General features: G+C 39.6%; 1 long non-coding RNA gene across 4 annotated transcripts in view; it reads right to left on the minus strand.

The window, feature by feature from the left end:
* Nucleotides 1–662: 662 nt before the first annotated feature.
* LOC135969594 (uncharacterized) overlaps nucleotides 663–18,109 on the minus strand; it is a 38,953-nt gene continuing 21,506 nt past the window's right edge. The window contains exons 3-8 of one of the 4 annotated variants that reach the window (XR_010584870.2): nucleotides 16,911–17,042; nucleotides 13,477–13,634; nucleotides 10,181–10,301; nucleotides 7,846–8,144; nucleotides 5,821–5,936; nucleotides 663–1,268 (exon numbers count right to left, since the gene is read on the minus strand). This is a non-coding gene — a long non-coding RNA (uncharacterized lncRNA). Of the gene's footprint in view, nucleotides 1,269–5,788; nucleotides 5,937–7,845; nucleotides 8,145–10,180; nucleotides 10,302–13,476; nucleotides 13,635–16,910; nucleotides 17,043–18,109 lie in introns of those variants that run through there. The other 3 variants (XR_010584871.2, XR_012430583.1, XR_012430582.1) reach the window with 3 other exon arrangements.

An 18,109-nucleotide genomic window follows, 5' to 3' on the forward strand; every position in this document is an offset into this window, starting at 1 on the left:
GTGATGTTGTGGGAGGCATTTAAGCATCAGATTTGGGAAAAGGGATGGTGAGGAAGAGGTAATTAATACTAAGTAATAGCAATGATTTGTTGACGTAAGTGCTGTGTGTAGGCATTTAATCTCCTATAATGCTGTAAGTTGTGAGGGTACCCTTCGTCCACTCATTTTACAGATGAAGTAACTGAGGCACACAAAGCTTCAGAATGTGCCCACAGTCACCAAGCTAGGGAGGGCTGGGGTCAGGATTCAAGCTTAAGTCCATCCACTTCAGGAGCCTATGCTTCTAGCCACAAAGACAGCTTATATCCTGTCCAACTCTAATTTTCTGGGCCTTAAATATTGAGATATCAAGAAAAAAGCTACACAGGAGTCTCAAGTGTATCTGGTGAAGCCGAGTCCTTCACCTTCTCCTTTCCTTTGTCCTCCAGCGTAATTCCTGTGCTTACGACTACAGAGCATGAAGCCAGTTTTCAAGTTTACTGCGTGTCTCTGTGTGTGTGTGCATAGATCTGACAGGGCTAGTTCATTTCAAGTAACCAAGTATGTCTTTGGACAGCTCTTGTCAAGATCCAGTAGAAGAGCCAATTCCAAAAATATGTTCCTTTAGTGGTTTTTTAGGGTTCTCTGCTCTGCACGGATTGACAATGTGGTAACAAGAGACATTCTGGAGACTGGATTTAATGCAACCATATGCTAGACAGAATGAGAACCCATATTGCAGCAGACCAGCCGGTACATTTCCATGTTAACAGAAGCTTGATTGCAAATTACATTTAGTCTCAACAGCTCAGTTCACTGCACACAGATGCCATGGGGGACTGTAAAGTTAGCGAGATGTGGGGGAGTACGACTAACATTTTTTTTTTTTTTGAAAAAAAAAAAAAATCCTTCAGCTGATAGAATGCCAAGGAGCATCAGCGCTGATGCTGAAAAGAAAACGCTGCTATATTTGTTTTGCCAGAAAAGGAAAAATAATCATTGTCGCGAGTTGTTAGTCAAATTATGAATACGAGCTCGGCTGGTAATTGTCTGATAATACAAACAGTGATATTAGGGTTGTCAGATGCGGCACGCACTGTTTGACAGCTAACATGTACGTGCTCTCTGGATGAGGAGCTGGTTCACTGATTCCAGAAGTCAGGCAAACAGAGGGCTGGCTGATGGAGGAGAGCTTCCCTAAGATCCTGGCCTCCAGTCCAGGGCTGGATCTGGGTCAGCTTCCCAAAGTGTGGTCAGTATCTCTGCTACACAGAGGAGGGTCAGTGAAACTGTGGAAAGAACACAATGTGGGTTTCAGTGGCAGATGCAGCTCTCACTTACTGTGCAACCCTTGGCAACTTATTTAACATCTCTGAGCATACATTTTTCCACTTCTAAAACAGGGATAATTTTCAACCAGGTCCTCCTCCTTTGTGAGGATCAGCTGAGAACCTTGTGTGTGAGCATACAGTAAACCACATGGTGCTTTCTAAATGTTGGGGCTGTAAGTTGTCTACTTGGCTGGGTTTCTTTTGCTCCCATTTTAAGAGCTGAGCTAGAGTGATTTTTTGTCCATTTTCTCATGGCTGGAGCAGATTTTCTTCTGTCTGAGTACAAACACCTTTCAGATAGAATCATTCATCTTCTTTTCCTCAAGGAGTGTGGCCACAGGGTGCCTCTCACCTAGAGCCCTCCCTGACCCCTTTATTACATGCTTGTCCCCTAGGGAAGCTAGAACACGTTCATCAGGTTCTATCCTGTATGCATAAAGCCCTCATGCTCTCCATCCTTCTGTTCTCCAGACACAAAGCTGTGACAGACACTGTTCTGCTTGACAATGTGTTCTCTCCTTAGCCTCTAACTCCCTGGACCCCTTGCAGCTGAGTGTGACTGGGTGGCTAAGTTCTAGCCAAAGGCATAAATATGGACAGGAGTGATGTACGCAACTTCCAGACATCACCTTTAAACTTGCTATGTGTGCCTGATCCTCATTCTCTTTCCCCAACCTCCAGAGGAGTGGCAAAGACTTGAGGCACTAAGGGGAGGACAGAACCAGAAGATGGAAGGCACCTGGGTCTCCGAATGACTGCCTGGAGCCTAACTCCCCTGCCAACCTGTATTGTGCTGGGAAGTGAGTGAGAAATGAAAGTCTACTCTCTTAATCCACTGGTATTTGTTGGTTAGTTGTTAATGTAGTTAGCCCTGCCATAAAACCCAAGCAATCATTGACTTTGTCTCATTACACAAAGTGTGTTGTTACCAGAAAAACAACCAGTATCTCCTCAAATACTCCCTGAAAAATACATGCTCTTTCACACCTCCAAGCCTTTGCTTACATGATATTTTTTTCCCTTTTCTCTTCTTCTCTCCTCAACTCCAATTACACTTTTGTATTGAGTAAACTCCTACTTTCAGGACCCAGCTCTAACACACCCACCCAGAAGGATTGTCACTTCTTTCCCTGGGCTTTCACAAAACTTGTACATGCCCATTATTATGTGATAATGGAACGATGGTTTACACATATGTGTCCCTCCTCTTGAGGCAGAGACTGTGTCTTATTGAAGGCTTTAATGAAAGTCTAAGACAGCTCTCTTTTTTCCTTTCTGTTTTTGTCTACTGTCTATGGAATTAGGTACCCTAAGGCTACATCTTCCAGCTTTAAAATAGAGAGGCACAGAGACAAATGGAATTGTCCATTTGATTCACCTTTAGAAGATCTCATCATAGTGCAGGAAAAGGAAGATCACATTTTTCTTTCTACCCATCCAACCACCAAGGCCTATACTCGCTACATAGAGAAACATGAGAAGGGGGAAAGGTGCTCACTTGAGAGAAGCAGGCATAAAGTGCTGTAGGCATAGGCGACTTTCCTATCAAAATAGTCCCCTGCCTCTCTCTCCCCCCTGCCCCTGCTCACTGCATTCCCACTTGGCACCCGACTGGGACCCCCAAGAAAGATTATCCTTCTAATGGCCAGAGGCAAAGCTGTAGCCTGCTCACATTTGAGTCCAGCAAAGCCAGTCAATAAGAGCTGTGTGGAAGACAGGAATGTAGAGCTCTGTTCACAGCAGGGCCTGGATGCTCACATCAAACACTGCTCTGTACAACTTAAGAACACCCTGCTGCGTTCCAGATTTGAGGGGAAAAAAGTCTTTTTCTTGTTTTTGTTTTTTTGTTTTCAAGTGGCTATTGCTACTGTTACTTGTTTCAGTTTGAGAGCTCACTTCACCCAAATACACACACACATATTTTGGGGTTTTCAGAAGCTGTTTATTTTGTTGCTTTCTTAATGTTGATATTTTGGGCTTTTTTATTTGCCACTTTGACATTTTCATTGACATTTTTTTTTTTCAGTTAACTCCTGGAAGATACAGAGGGATTTCCCAATGATTGCAAAGCAGACGGTGGCAAAATCACAGTCTTGGATTCAGAATGGGAAGCCCAGGTTTGGGTCCTAGCTCTACCACCTAACTGGGACAAATCATTCCACCTTAGTTTGTCTCTAAAATAAGAGAAATATGAACTCTGTCTTTCCAGACTTTCAATTCCATAAGGACAGGGCTCATGTCCATTTTGTTTAAAATTGTCTCCATACACCTATCCTAGCACCTGGTATTTTGTAGCCCGCAGAAAAGATCATGGAGCAACTGAATGATGATTGTGGAGACCAAATAAGGTAACAGACATTAAAATGCTCTATAAATCCCATAGTGGTCCACACAGGGAAGTGTAATTATTGCCTAGACTGGGAATGTATGGATTTTCCCCAAACTAAAGAGTTATTTAGCTATTTTAGGATAGTGGAAGATACTTTGGCAAATGTATTTCAAATGTGCATAATAACTTTGATGAAGCTCAGCACTATAATGCAAGTGAGAGGCAGGGCAGAGACCTAGCTGTTTTCCTGCCCTTGAATTCTGAAATTTCTGCATTCTTAAAGTAAACTTCTCTTTGTTGTCCAGTTAGCAGAGCTATTTTTTGTTAATAGAAACCAGGAGCCTTTAGCAAGTCTAACTATTAACTACAAGCTGCTTGAGGGTTCACATCATGTATTCACAGTTCCTAGCACAATACCCTGCAAAGAGAAAGTGCTCAGTAAATGTAAGACACTGATACTGAACTTCAGGGATGTTCCTCTCCAGAAATGGCTCTCATCCCTGAAAGTCCCCTTCCATAAGGATCTTGAATGACTCCTCCTCCCCAAGAAGTCCCTTTCCCTAAGGATCAGTAATTACTACTGATATACTTGTCCCATCTTCCCTTCTGAACCAATGTTCTCATGCCCCAGCATACCCTCCACCGGGACACAGGGAGTCGTGGTGGAAGTGAAGAGGCTAAACACTGTACTAGAATTGTAAGCTCACTTATTGCATGAGGTTTATTTGGCATCAACTATAAGTTGGTGAATGTTCGAAGAAGTGAAAGAAGGCAGTCAAATTTCTAGACTTGGTGACAGGTGAGTAACATATAGAGCTTAGAATTGTTGGGAGATAGACACAAACACACACAGCTATAAAATAATTTAAGTATTATAATACATTCAAGTACACAGCCCTCTGAGAGCTCAGAGGTTATGCCAATGTGCTGGGACTTGAGATCAAAGAAGGCTTCAGAGAGTAGGAGACGTTTGTATTGGACTGTGAAATACGCGTAGGACTTCTCCAGATGGCAAGAGTCAGGAAGAAGGGCATTCTAAGCAGAGGAAATAACAAGTTCAGCCACAAAGAGGGGTGGACAGATGTGACAATGACAGGGACTGAATTGCATCTGGAAAGGCTAGACTAGCATTTTCCAGAAGAAGCTCTGAGGAACAAAAGATGTTCCATAGCCAATAAATTGGAGAAATGTATCCTGTATTCTCATTTAGAAATGTAAAATGCAGACTTGCTTATTAAAGACTCTGAGCAATCATTTGGGCAGCTACACAGATAGTCCAGAGAAATATAGTAGGGGACATGAAGGGGGACATGAAGGGGGACAGTGAAAGTGAATGCAATAGAGGATAGATGTAGACAGATTTCAGAGGGAGCATAATTAGAAGTTGCTAAATGTTGAAGAAGATTGGGTGTAAGAGGACTAGGTTTTAGCTTGTTGAACTAAATAGATAGCAACGCCATCTGAGAAGAAAAGTATTTAGAAAAGGTAACACGGGTTTTGAAATTTGTCATGTTGAATGTGAGCTGACCATGAAGCAAGCCTGTGAAGATGTTGAGACAATTGACAGTACATGTCCAGGATCCACAAGTGAGTTGTAGCTCAAGAAGATGCTGGGCAACCATTAGAACTGCAATAGAAGAGATCAAGCCCCGGACAGGGCATTGGATTGGATGAGGCCATTTTGGCCCAGGGACTCTACTATTTTTAGAGTCAGAGGGACCCACACTGAGGAGTGTAGGTGGTCAAGTCTCTGGCTACTGATTGCCTCCAAGTTCATAACCACCTGCAGCTGATCATAGAAGTACTGACCACAAAGAAGAGCTCAACATCTGCACACATCCCACTGAAAGGAAGTAGATTAAAAGATAAACATTTAACCAGTAAAACTTTTCAGGGGCCCCATAAAACCATTATGTTTCTGTTGGGCTGTCCTAACTCAGAAGAAACAATACAAACACAGCATATTCAAGCACAATCATAGGAAACTGCCTACATTCCTTGTCATGTACTTTACTGATCAATACAGCCTGGTAGAGTGGAGAGAGCACTGAGCTAGAAGTCAGGTGGTCAAGGTTCTAGTCATGACTAGATCAGCAAATCATTGTAAGTCCTAGTGAAAATTATCTACTTTCTATGTGACTCTATTAACATATGAGTAAAATGTATTTAAAATAATTATACCATCCAGGTGCAGTGGCTCATGTCTGTAATTCCAGTGCTTTGAGAGGCTGAGGAAAGACGATTGCTTGAGGCCAGAAGTTTGAGACCAGCCTATACCACATTGGGAGACCTCAACTCTACAAAAAAATTTAAAAATTAGTCAGGTATGGTGGCATGCCCCTATATACAGTCCCACCTACTTGAGGAGGCTGAGGCGGGAGGATCACTTGAGCCAGGGAAGTCAAGGCTGCAGTGAGCTATGATCATGCCACTATGTGCCATCCTGGACAACAAAGAGAGGCTCTGTCTCAAAACAAAAACAAAAACAAAAAACAAAACAAAAAACCACCCACACTGCTTATTCCTAGGGCTGTCAGGAAGGTTCAATGGGATTGGTTCATTTTGTGAAAGACAACGTTAATAATGGATACTACTTGTACTGAATATAAAACCTAAACTGTTGAAACTTTGAAGAGCCCTGAATACTGAGGAACATAACATGTTCATTTTGCAGATGAGGAAACTAGGCCCCAGAGATGGCAGGTGATTTACCCAAGGTCAGACACACAGCAGGGACAGAGCCACCAGATAAGGTGGAAGCTCTTCCTTCCTGGTGTCACTGCTTTCTAAAGACCAAGGACTGGAACCTTGTTTGAAAACAAATCATACACTGGAAAGAAATTATGGGTTGAATAGCTAACATGTGTATTCAAAATTCCAAGCAGCAAATAAAGCCTGTAGTATGAGTAGTCCAGGTAACACTATTTGCCTCCATACTTCTAGGAAGTGAGTAACTTTCCTTTGTTGTGTCAACTCGATTTGGCCACAGTCTTCAGAGTCACACACCTCCACTCAACGACTTTAACATACACTAATCCATTCTGTGATGGTGAATACTTTCATTTATATTGATATCCTCATAGACTACGTTAGAAATTTAGATGCAATAACACAGCCCTTTCCTGTAGATCTTCTCCTCTCTAACTCTAGATGGAATGCTCTAGGTGAGGAGCCATGTATTAGTTTGTTCTCACACTGCTATAACAATACTGTCCAAGACTGGGTAATTTATAAAGGAAAAAGGCTTCATTGACTCACAGTTCCACAGGGCCGAAGAGGCCTCAGGAAACTTACAATCATGGCAGAGGGGAAAGCAAGGACCTTCTGCACATGGCGGCAGGAGAGAGAAGTGCAAGCAGGGCTTATAAAACCATCAGATCTTGTGAGGACTATCACAAGAAGAGCAAAGGGGAAACCACTCTCATAATCCAATCACTTCCCTCCCTCAACATGAGGGGATTACAATTCAAGATGACATTTGAGTAGGGGCACAGAGCCAACCATATCAGGCCAAAATTAATTTCTTTCCTGAACTGTGGCAAGAGTCTTCTAACTGATCTTGATCTTGCTCCTTTGCCTTTTCCTTTCTGGAGTTGGCATTATTATCTTCCCATAAGGTTACTACTTCTTCTCTCCCTGTCTCCACAGCACACAGCATAAGACCTCAAATCTTCATCCTGGCATTCAGACTCTTTCCAGATCTGATCCCAGTCTCTCCAGTTTTATTTCTTCTACTTCCTTATTTGTATGTTACATTTCAACCTAAATTAGACTCATTGCTAAATTCTGAATACACGTAGGCCTTTCTTTATACTAGTCTCTCATCTGGTAGACCATTCATCAAGACCCACCTCTGTTTTCCTTGCACCATCACAGTATCATGTTTTTCCTGTTTTCAGTACATATTTCCTTTCATAGTGTCATGATATGTGTACTGGTCCCACTTCCTCATTAGATGGTCCTCATGTTGATTTTATCTCCATCCCCCATAGAACTTAGCTCAGTGCCTGGAAACAAGTCTCTTCCCGAAAAAGCTGACTTACATTATTTGAGGAAAAATAGACATACTACACTAGAACTGAAGACCATCATACTAAAACTTTTTAAAATAAACAGCTTCGGCTAAAGATGAAAGTATTTCCATGCAGCTTCAAATCAGATTTGAGTAGCTGATTCTCCAGACAAACTCTAGGAAAATTGTTTTACCTGTTTTCCCGCCTGACAGTTCAGTTGCCTAAGTTGCTTTGAAGTCTATAAAATGGCCAGTATCTCCAATCTGAGCAACGTTTCCTTTCCAGACAGGAAGACTGCTGCTAAGTACAGAAGCCACGCTTGTTTTTGCGGTCGGGCTGCAATGGTGACTCATCCAGTAAAGCCAGAGACTGTCTGTTTTGATGTTTCACTGTTCAGAGACTCTTTATAGTTGTAATTTGCTTTCTTTCTCTCTCTCCCTCATCACCTCTGGTGACTTATCGGAAGGGTCACACACATTTAACAAACGGAACCTGTATAAGGAGAGAGAGAGAGCACGCGATTAAACACACTTTCAGCTAACGCCCAGAAATAGATGCTTGTGTTTACAACTCTGATGATAGGGTTCCAGTAATGACTTGGCCTTTTTCTCCTTGATTGAATATTCCCTTGGGCCTGCCAGTCCAGGCTCCTGTTATTTAATGAGGACATTGGAGCACAACATCAAGATGTCTGCAAAAATGACCTTTCTTTTGGGCTCACTCCAAATGCAAAGAAAAGAAGAGCCCAAGTTAGACAGGGTGGTTCTGGAATACAGCTTTGAAATGTGTCCTTTTCCCAGAAACTCAGAATCACGGAGTCATGCACTATCAGAGCCGGAAAGAACCACAGAGATGATCTAGTTAAAAGTTTCATTTTTCACATGGAGAAACTGAGGACTAGAGAAGAAAAGCAAGTTGCCATAAAATACATAGCACAGTCACAACAAATCTTAGTATTCCTTTGAATAGCCTGAGACAGAAATTAACCATGGGCTAAATGTTGGCTTTAAATAAAAGAGAAGCTTTCCTTAGTTTCTCCTGTGTTATATTGTGGCACTATTATGCTCTCCTTTTCCTACTCAAGGAGATGAGAGACGAGTAGCACAAGCATAATAATATGCCTCTGGCTATAAGTTCAATGTCTCACTGTTACCTTTGAAAGACAATATAGGACAAGGAAAAAGGTCAGTGCTGAAGGGTCTTAACGAAGACAATCTCAGAGATCCCAGATCCGCCTTATTTACTGTGTATTTGCGTTTTGGCTTCACCTGCAAAATGGGGGATTAGTTTACCAACTGAGCATTCTTAGGAAGTTGAAATGAGAAAATATGATCAGAAAATGCTCGGTAATATAAAGTTCTACTGCATTTGTTAGAAGAATTATTATTATGTTATCGACTCCTATATATGGTCTTGTTTCCTTCAAGAGAGAGATTTTACATTCTCAAATTACTATAATTTTGCCTTTTTGTGAGCTTTTTTCTAGTCAACTATATATATATACACATAAACACATATACATATAGATACACCTATATACACATATACATATACACACAAGAATATCTATAATTCCAATATTAGAATGTATCATAACATATTTACATAATAATATCTTAAACGATATTACTTTTTGTAATGTATAGAAGTAATTCATTAGGGATTTCTTTAGCACCAATTTAAACACTGAAGCCCAAGTTGGAGTCTCCCTGAGTCCTCCCATCAATGAAATTACTACATAATCTGTGCTCTAATTTAAAACATTTTTGAGAGTAAAAGGTAAGATTATTACTAATTATGCTGCCAAAAAGGATAAATCTGAACTGTTCTGGGTAAAGGGCGACATACGATCACGTTACTTAGACTTGTGCAGAATTTTAGGTATTTTATCTGCCAGCGGTAACATGGCATGGGGTAAAAAGCACATATCTCATAATCAGAAGTTTTGTATCCAAGCTCAAGATCCGACAATGTTAGCAAAACTCACATATGGCCCTGAACCTCACTTTCCTCTTCTCTGAAATGCAGGTCATTCCTTACATCTCAAACTCAGGTTATCACCTGCATTTGAGGAAGAATGTAAATGAAAGCCTGTTACAGCTGCAATATATAGCTCTACTGCCGGATTTTTAAAATAGTACTTTCAAATGGATTTTTAAAAATGCACATTAGTACTCTTCATATCACATCATGGGTGTGTCCTAAGCAGTTCACATTCTACCAGAATATAAAAAGGATTGCTTGATAGTAGACCCCTCACACTCACAGAGGAGAATCTACATTTGCCTCTAGTTTCATCCCATTACACTCCATGTCAAGGGACTATTGGCATTCTCTTTCAAGCTGTTATTCAGTTTTATTAACTACTAGTTAAAATAATCTGCTACATTTTGACCATGCCAGGCCATTTTCTTCTGATAATATTTGAGTTACTGAGATTATACCTGTAAGGTCCATTTTAGGCCAGTTAAGAAAGCACCAAGAATAGAAGTTTAACTTTTTCAGGTACTACATGTAAGTTAATTTACCATTTCCTTAATGAGGAGCAATATTTGAATTCTCTGAAGCCTCATAATCTCTCCCAGGCAGAAAGGAATCATGGATCTTAAAGACAGTCAAAATGGTTATCTTCTGGTTGAGTTCTTCTTTCTATAAATGATGAGAAAGATCTCATGGTGCTTATAACCCTACATACTCGGTACTATACATGTGCCTAGAACCCATGGCACATGATGTATGTGTCAAGACCTGTACATACAACGTGATCATCTGGTTGAGGATATTCTGTGTTACTCAGAGCTGAGCTTGCCATGAGTGCTTGATAACTGCATTACAATTCACTTATCATTGCCATAGTCATCAACATAATCATTTATCAGTTCAACATTCAGCTGAGAAGTTTTATTATCCCTCTTATGAAGAATGCCTTAAGTATTATCTTTGATTTATCAGCCTCCATGAGATTTTTTTGTGCATTTCTCTTTCCTTCACAATGCCTAACACAAGGCCCTGTATAGAAGTAAATGTTTGATCAATGTTAGTAAAATAAGTAATATTATTTTCATGCTCCTTCCACGGTGCACGTGAAACAATCATACCTTTACCATAGCTCAAAATCCTATACTTTTTTCTTCATCTGTGCATTAGTGAAAAAAGCAATAGACTTGGACTTAAAATAACTGAGCTTAAATAAGGAGTGAAGCAACAACTCTTTCCAACAGACTAGTTTCAGTTAATAAATGTAGAGAAAATGAGGAAAATAGAAAATGACCATTACAACATCATAATAACAATGGCAACAAGCAAGATCCGCCACAAGAGGCTAAAATTAGTTAATGAGGGAAAGTTTAAGTATAAACAGCATATTTTTATAGTCTCAAGTGTCACTTCTCAAAATATTTAGTAATAACAAAGGGGGAAACAGCAAATTTCTGGTGGAAAATTCAGCAGATGCCATCTTAACCAAGTGATCAGGGTTAATGTCACCAATAATATGTATCAACATAATATACCACGGCCTGAGAAGAATGTGTCCCTGCTGTGGCATCTTTCCCAATACCTTCAGTATAGTCCTAAGAAAAACATCAGAAAACCCAAAATTGAAGGACAGTCTACAAAATAACTCATCAGTACTCTTCAAAAGTGTCACAATCATGAAAGAAAAGGAAAAACTATGAGAAACTGTCGACAGATGGCAGGAGACCTGACAACTAAAAGCAACGTGGAACTCTGAATTGGATCCTAGGAATAAGAAAGGACATTTGTGAAAAAATTGATGAAATATGTATAAAGTCTATACTTTAGGGAATAGTACTAAAGTTAATTTCTTAGTTTTTGTCATTGTTCCATGGGTAGGTAAGATGTTAATATTAGGAGAAGTTGTTGTTGCTGTTGTTGTTGTTTTCCTAAGTCTAAAATTATCTCAAAATAAGAAGTTTAAAAGATAACTGAGTTGGGCCAGGTGCGGCGGCTCATGCCTGTAATCTCAGCACTTTGGGAGGCTGAGGTGGGCAGATCACCTGAGGTCAGGAGTTTGAGATCAGCCTGACCAACACGATGAAACCCCATCTCTACTAAAAATACAAAAAATGAGCCAGGCATGGTGGCAGGCACCTGTAATCCCAGCTACTCGGGAGGCTGAGGCGGGAGAATCACTTGAACCCAGGAAGTGGAGGTTGCACTAAGCCAAGATTGCCCCATTGCACTCCAGCCTGCGCAACAAGAGCGAAACTCTGCCTCAAAAATAATACTAATAATAAAATAACTGAGTTGAAGTGCCAACACTGCCACCTACCAGTGGCATGTCCTTAGGAAAGTCGCCTAAGCTCTCTCAGCCTAATCTCTCATTATCACTAAAATTAGAGAAATAGTACCAACCTTTTGTTGATATGAGGTCAAAAAATGAGATAAGGAACACAAGGGCACTTCGAAAACTATAAACTCTTACAAAAATATCATTATTACTTCTTAACTCTTTGACCTTTGTGTCTCATTCAACTACAGTTGCCAGATAAAATACAGGACTCCAGTTAAATTTGAATTTCAGATAAACAACTTCTTTAGTATAAATATGTTCCATGTTATGGTTGAGACATACTTAAAACAATTTTTTTCTTTAGATGTCCTATATTTTTATTTCCTAAGTCTAATAAACCTACTTCGACCTGACTTCCAATACTCTGTCCCTTTCTTTAAGATGTCATTTTCCCCTCCCCCAGGCCATCTTTGCACAATACTGCAGCTCTGGTACAATGATTCCATGCGAATGCCATGGTAGCCCATGCTCTAGGAGAGAGCTGCACGAAGGTTCGTCTATCACAAGAGTCTAGCAAAATAAATTAAGAGTACATGACAAATAGGAATTTTCCCTTTCTGACTCATCTTGCAGTTGTGCAAAATTTATCTTAAAAATTTTAAGTTATTTTTACTTCTTACTCCCCACAAAAGCCCAATGATAAAAATCCTGTGAAGATTTTTTTAAGCTATGAGGAAAGATCAAAATCAGCAACAACCTATAAGGTGGTCCTGGTAGACTAAAGTATGAGCCCACCTCTTGGAACCTGTAGTGTGGTTTTGGGGAAAGAAGTAAAGAGAAGAGGAAGGATTTGAGCACAACATTTTTACATATACCAGCTAGGCATATAGGGAGTTATGCTTAACTTCACTTTCCTGGTGAGAAACTGAGTCTGAGGGAAGACAACTTAGACTCTACCTCATGAAGGCCATTGATTTCATACTTCTTTCTCTTCCATAACATCTGGACCTACAGGTTCCACCCACAGGAGACCTCTTTTGTGAGGTTTCCTCCTTTATTCTCCAAATCAAGTATGGTTTGTTTTTCTCTGAATCTTCACACTGCTTTAAAAAGACCTAAGACCTTTACCTGGGAGTATAGCCACATGTATTCACATGGTATTAATATCTCTTATTTTGGCCTTAAGGACAAAGATCATGTCATGTTCATGTCAAGATAACCTACAGTATCTCTAAAGCAAAGGTGACTTTCAAAATTGAAAGGTGAGAGGCCCAAGTACTGGTTCAGGTTGACCACTAACTTGGCACATTGGTTACAATATACATTGTGGCAGGTACAATTTTAACTTGTGTCAATAGTTTCCATTTGTTAACATATGCCAGCACTTATATGATCTCTAAAATCCTTCCAGTTCTGACATTCTGCCTCTCAGGATCCCAGTTTTTGAAGGTGCAGACACCTAAGTAATGGTTTTGTGGTCCCAATGCTATTCTGGCTGCTGAAATCAAATTCCTATGGGTATCATCATTTTCCTTTTTGCTTGCCACTCCCATAGTTCCTTCTACTCACCTTGGAGGTATATCAGAAATATTATCAAGGATCTTCTGTAAGGGATGATCCAGACTCTAAAGCCTGACTCAACGGAGTGGACAGTAACAGGCTTTCTGTGGATCAACAGCATGAAATCTCTGGGTGTCTTTTTACCCAGGTCATCTTCATAAACCATCCTGTCTCAAAGGAAAGATGCAGATTTATAATTACTGACAGCTTAGAGGTCAGAAGCTCTAAGTTTATATGTTGTTTTACAGGATATTCCTGCTGGATTTAAGTCTAGAAACTGGATTCAAACCCTAGATCATTATCACACTCATCTTTCTGCATTTCTGGTTAGCAATTATTTCACAATGAAATCATGTGAATAAGAGCTGTCTTTCCTTCCCTACAGGGCTTGATAGGAATCAAAGAAGATACAGCTAGCAATAATTTATAGAATGCATAGCGAACACCAGGTACCAAGGTAAACACTTCACTTGTATCATTTAATCCTTCTGATGTCCCCATAAATTTGGAGGTCCAATTTCCATTTGAATGATGAGTAGATCTAAGCTCAGCAAGCTTAAGCAAATTATACAAGGTCATAGAGGTAGGAAATAATGGAAATGCAATTCAGACACATTTTGCTGCCCCAAAAAAACCACACTTTTAATCACATGCACCCATTTCCCATATAAAAATGCTCTAAAATCAGAAAGCATCGTACACATGAAGAAATTCTCATTTAACTCTCACAACATACCAGGGGATACTAAGGCAGGTATTTTTTCCCAATTTATAAATAACCAGTGGCCAGTCTTAGTGACATCGAGCTAATAAGTGACAAAACTAGGAGTTAAGCCTATTTATTATCTTGTTCTCTGACCAGATTCCTCAACTAAGGAAAGAAGAATAACCTTCAAGTTCTGTCTGAAAGCAGAGTGGTTTTTTTTTTTCAATACTAGAAGAAGGTCATGCCACCTTATGAGAATATAATTCTACCCTCCATGTATCTTCTGAGTCAAATTGACTTATTTTATGTGGAACAAAGAGTTTTCCTGGTGTCAGCACCTGATTGCCCCAAATGGACTTTTCTCTGTCTCATGCATCATCCCCCAAACCAAAATTGTCATTTAAGTCCTGCTTCCAGAATTTTTATTATCTATAATGATGCTGTGAACTCAGGAAAAGAGCCCAGCTCTCGTCCAGGCATCGGCAGTGCTTATGGTGCTGGCAGGGAGCAATCCACTTTGTACTTTGTCAGGAAAGTTAATCTGATATGAGACAATAAAGATGGAGTGCCATCAGGGTGATGTTCTTACAGAAGCATTTTTTTCCTGATCATTAAAGACGTTTAAAAAATAAAACAAAATATACCAAAAACAAACAAACAAAAACCGCCCTGCAGGTCCGTTTTCTGAATAGGCAATGGAATCTCTCAATGAGAAAACAAGTCTGTTGTAAAAAATTCTGCAAAGGAGGAGGATGGTCTTTTCTGAGATCTGGGGCCCCTGAGCTGGCGGAATCCTAACATGGGGCTTGAAGGTGATGCTTCATTTGTGCCTTATGATTAAGAAGACATATGAATAGAGAGACCAAAGAAGGATTAATTGGGGGAGGAGTTGTTTACATGAAAGCTGTGGCTTTTTATTTCTTCGCCAATCTCCTATCTTTTTGGACCTCAAAAGGGGTGGGGTGGAGAGGGAGAGGAATTAATCAACTATAAACAAACAACCCTGGAAGAAGATCATACAGTCTGACAGGCCCAGGGCTCAGTGAATAATAAGCACCTTCATTTATGCAGCACTTTATAGTTCACCGTATAATTTCTAGTATATCATTTCTTTTGATCCTCAAAAACAATAAGGGAGGTTAGCTGAGATCAGTATCCCCATTTTACACCTGAGAATACTGAAGCTAAGAGAAGAAAAGAAACTCGCCCAAGGTTATAGATCTTGTTTGTAGAACAAGGATTTGACTTGCTCTGACTCTATAATACAGGGTTTCCTTCCAATGCTACATTATTATCTTAAAGTTAACATCAAAAACAGTAAGAAAACTTTTTGTCTGAGTATAAGCAGACTTTTTTTATGTAGTTGCCTAGAAATTAATTAAATAAATCATCCAATATTGGAAAACAAGAAGTAAAAGCAAACATTCAGAGTGGACAGAGACCTACAAGATTACCTACTGAATGGAAGGTAGAAGAGATTCAAGTAAATCACTTAGGATCTCATTGCAAGATCTAATATTACTTTGGTCAAAAGTTGATTTAGCTTTCCAGCTAATAAATTAAAAGTTAGGATTTATTTAACATGGGTTATTGTATACAAAGATAGGTCTAGACTCTGCCATCACTTACCCATTGAACAATTTCTTATCTTGCTCCATGCCAGTAGCAGACCTTCCCAAATTCAATGTGAAAATATTTCAGTAGGTTGGTTTTATGGAGGAAAAAATAAAGATTGCTATTTTTAGCACTGACCATGAAATAACAAATGTTCATGTAAGATAGTTTCCTCGTACATAAAATGGAGAGAACATTGCCTCCTGCTGCCGAGATTATTAGAGTATTAAATGAGTTAATGAAGAAAATCTATGTTAATATACATAAACGTGTGTGTGTATATATACATACTTTGTTCTCAAAAAAATGTCATAATATGTATACGTGAAACAGAAGAGAATGCCCTTCTCCTGAGGAGATCTGGCAGAAGAATAATCTAAACTCTCTTGTTAATCTGTGTCTTTCACCTTCCCCATCTCCCAGGGTTGTCACAGTGCAGTTTGAAAGCCATTGGTTTAAATCATCATACAGAAGGGAGCCTTTGTCGTCCCTTCTGAGCTCCCCTTGCACTTTACATATGCTTCTTTTCTAAGCCACTATGTTTTATTGTCACGAGGAATTTCTCTGCCTGCTTCCTCCACTAGACTGAGGCCCCTCAAAGACAAGCACCATGTATTATTCTGTGTACCGACTCCAGAGCCTTCCCAAAGCCGTCTCTGGCACACTGGAGCTCATTAATTAATGTGCTCTGAATAAACATGTGAATTAGTGAGTCAATGAATAATAAGTAACTTTAAGAAGGTAATATTCTTAAAATATTACCTGAAAAAGCTGAATAATCAGTACAAATACAATGAAGTAAAGACAATACTCTGTTGCATTACTCTAATGCATTTCAAATCCTACATAATCATAGAGCAGTACCATCTCTAATTGGCAAATAGGTGAGATGCCAGCCTTGATGGGCCCGCCACGGCTGGCTGGCCAGGTCTGAGTGAGAGAGACTCAAGAGCACATTTCCCGGGCACATTTCCAGTCCCAGGGAGAAACGTTCCTGTCAGGTTTATCAGCCAAATCCTCCTGATTACCAGAGGTCAAGAGCGCATGCAGCAAAGCATTTCTCGACTCGCTTAGTCCAAGGAGAAACTTGATAGAGTGCCAGCAAGAACAATGAATGTTTTACCTTATAAATGCTGAGGAGACAACATGTTCCTTTTAGCATTAATTGCTTCATTCAGAAGAAGCCATTTAAAATCTGAGTCTGGTCTTTTTCCTTGATGAGCAATTTCAGGCTGCCTACCAAAGCTTTTGTTTGCTGGGAGGAGAGAGGAAGAGAAAGCATTTTGTTAAGGCATTTTAATTTTCATATTTAATGAAACAGATTGGGTAGCAGGTTCCTTTGATTTTATTTTTCTGTTCCCTGAATACCTTCTTGTATGTTACATATTCTGCCGGAGCTTCCTGCAAGAACTTTTCTACATTTCACAAGTTAAGGCTGTGAAATGTTACTCACTGAATCAAATATATTTCTTGCGCCAATATTCAGTTATTATTATTGTAACAGACCAATCATAAATCTCAAAGCTGGAGAGAAAGGGAACATGTACTGATGTTTCTCCATATTCTCCTGAGCACATAAAATTATATAACTCTCTAAAGCCCTCTTTTTATTGCTGCATCTAAAATGCTTTGCATTCTTTACAGGATAAATTCTTTAAAAGGGCTATTTCTCTTCAGTAAAGAAGAATTAATCAATCCACCAGAAATATTATTTGTTTTAATTAATTAGCAGAGATGTAGAGAAAAACACCACTGGACTGAAGTCAGAAGGCAAGCTCACTCATTTCAGCTATTATTTATTAGAGCGTTTTCTCTCTCATTCTCCCTGATACAAGGAGTACAAAGCATTTGCCTGCTTTTAGGACAAAACTAGAATAGCGCCTGGCACAGAAGAGCTCAATCAATACTTGTGTATAAATGAGTAAGACAATCTAACTATTTGACTTAGTTCCTCTGGGCCTCAATTTTTTCATTTGTTAAGAAACCAAAAGGATTGATAATCTCTGTGTTTCTTATCTCACATAGTTACAGTAGGAACAAATGAGATAAATGATGGCTTTGTGAAACTGACAACTTTTGCACATAAATAAAGGAGCAGCATCATTGGTAATAGCAGCAGGTCTAAACCTAACCTTGTGAACTTGGCCAAGACATTTCAATTCTCTGGGCTTTTGTTTCACAACGATAAAAGGACAGGGTTGGACTAGATGATCTGTAAGTTTCCTTCTAGTTCAAATTAACTAAGATCTTTAAACCAGTCAACAAAGACTCCTTTAATACCCATGCTATGCAAAACACTCTTCTAGGAAAAAAATGCCCAGG

Source organism: Macaca fascicularis, chromosome 2, assembly GCF_037993035.2.
Source record: "Macaca fascicularis isolate 582-1 chromosome 2, T2T-MFA8v1.1".
Taxonomy (NCBI): domain Eukaryota; kingdom Metazoa; phylum Chordata; class Mammalia; order Primates; family Cercopithecidae; genus Macaca; species Macaca fascicularis.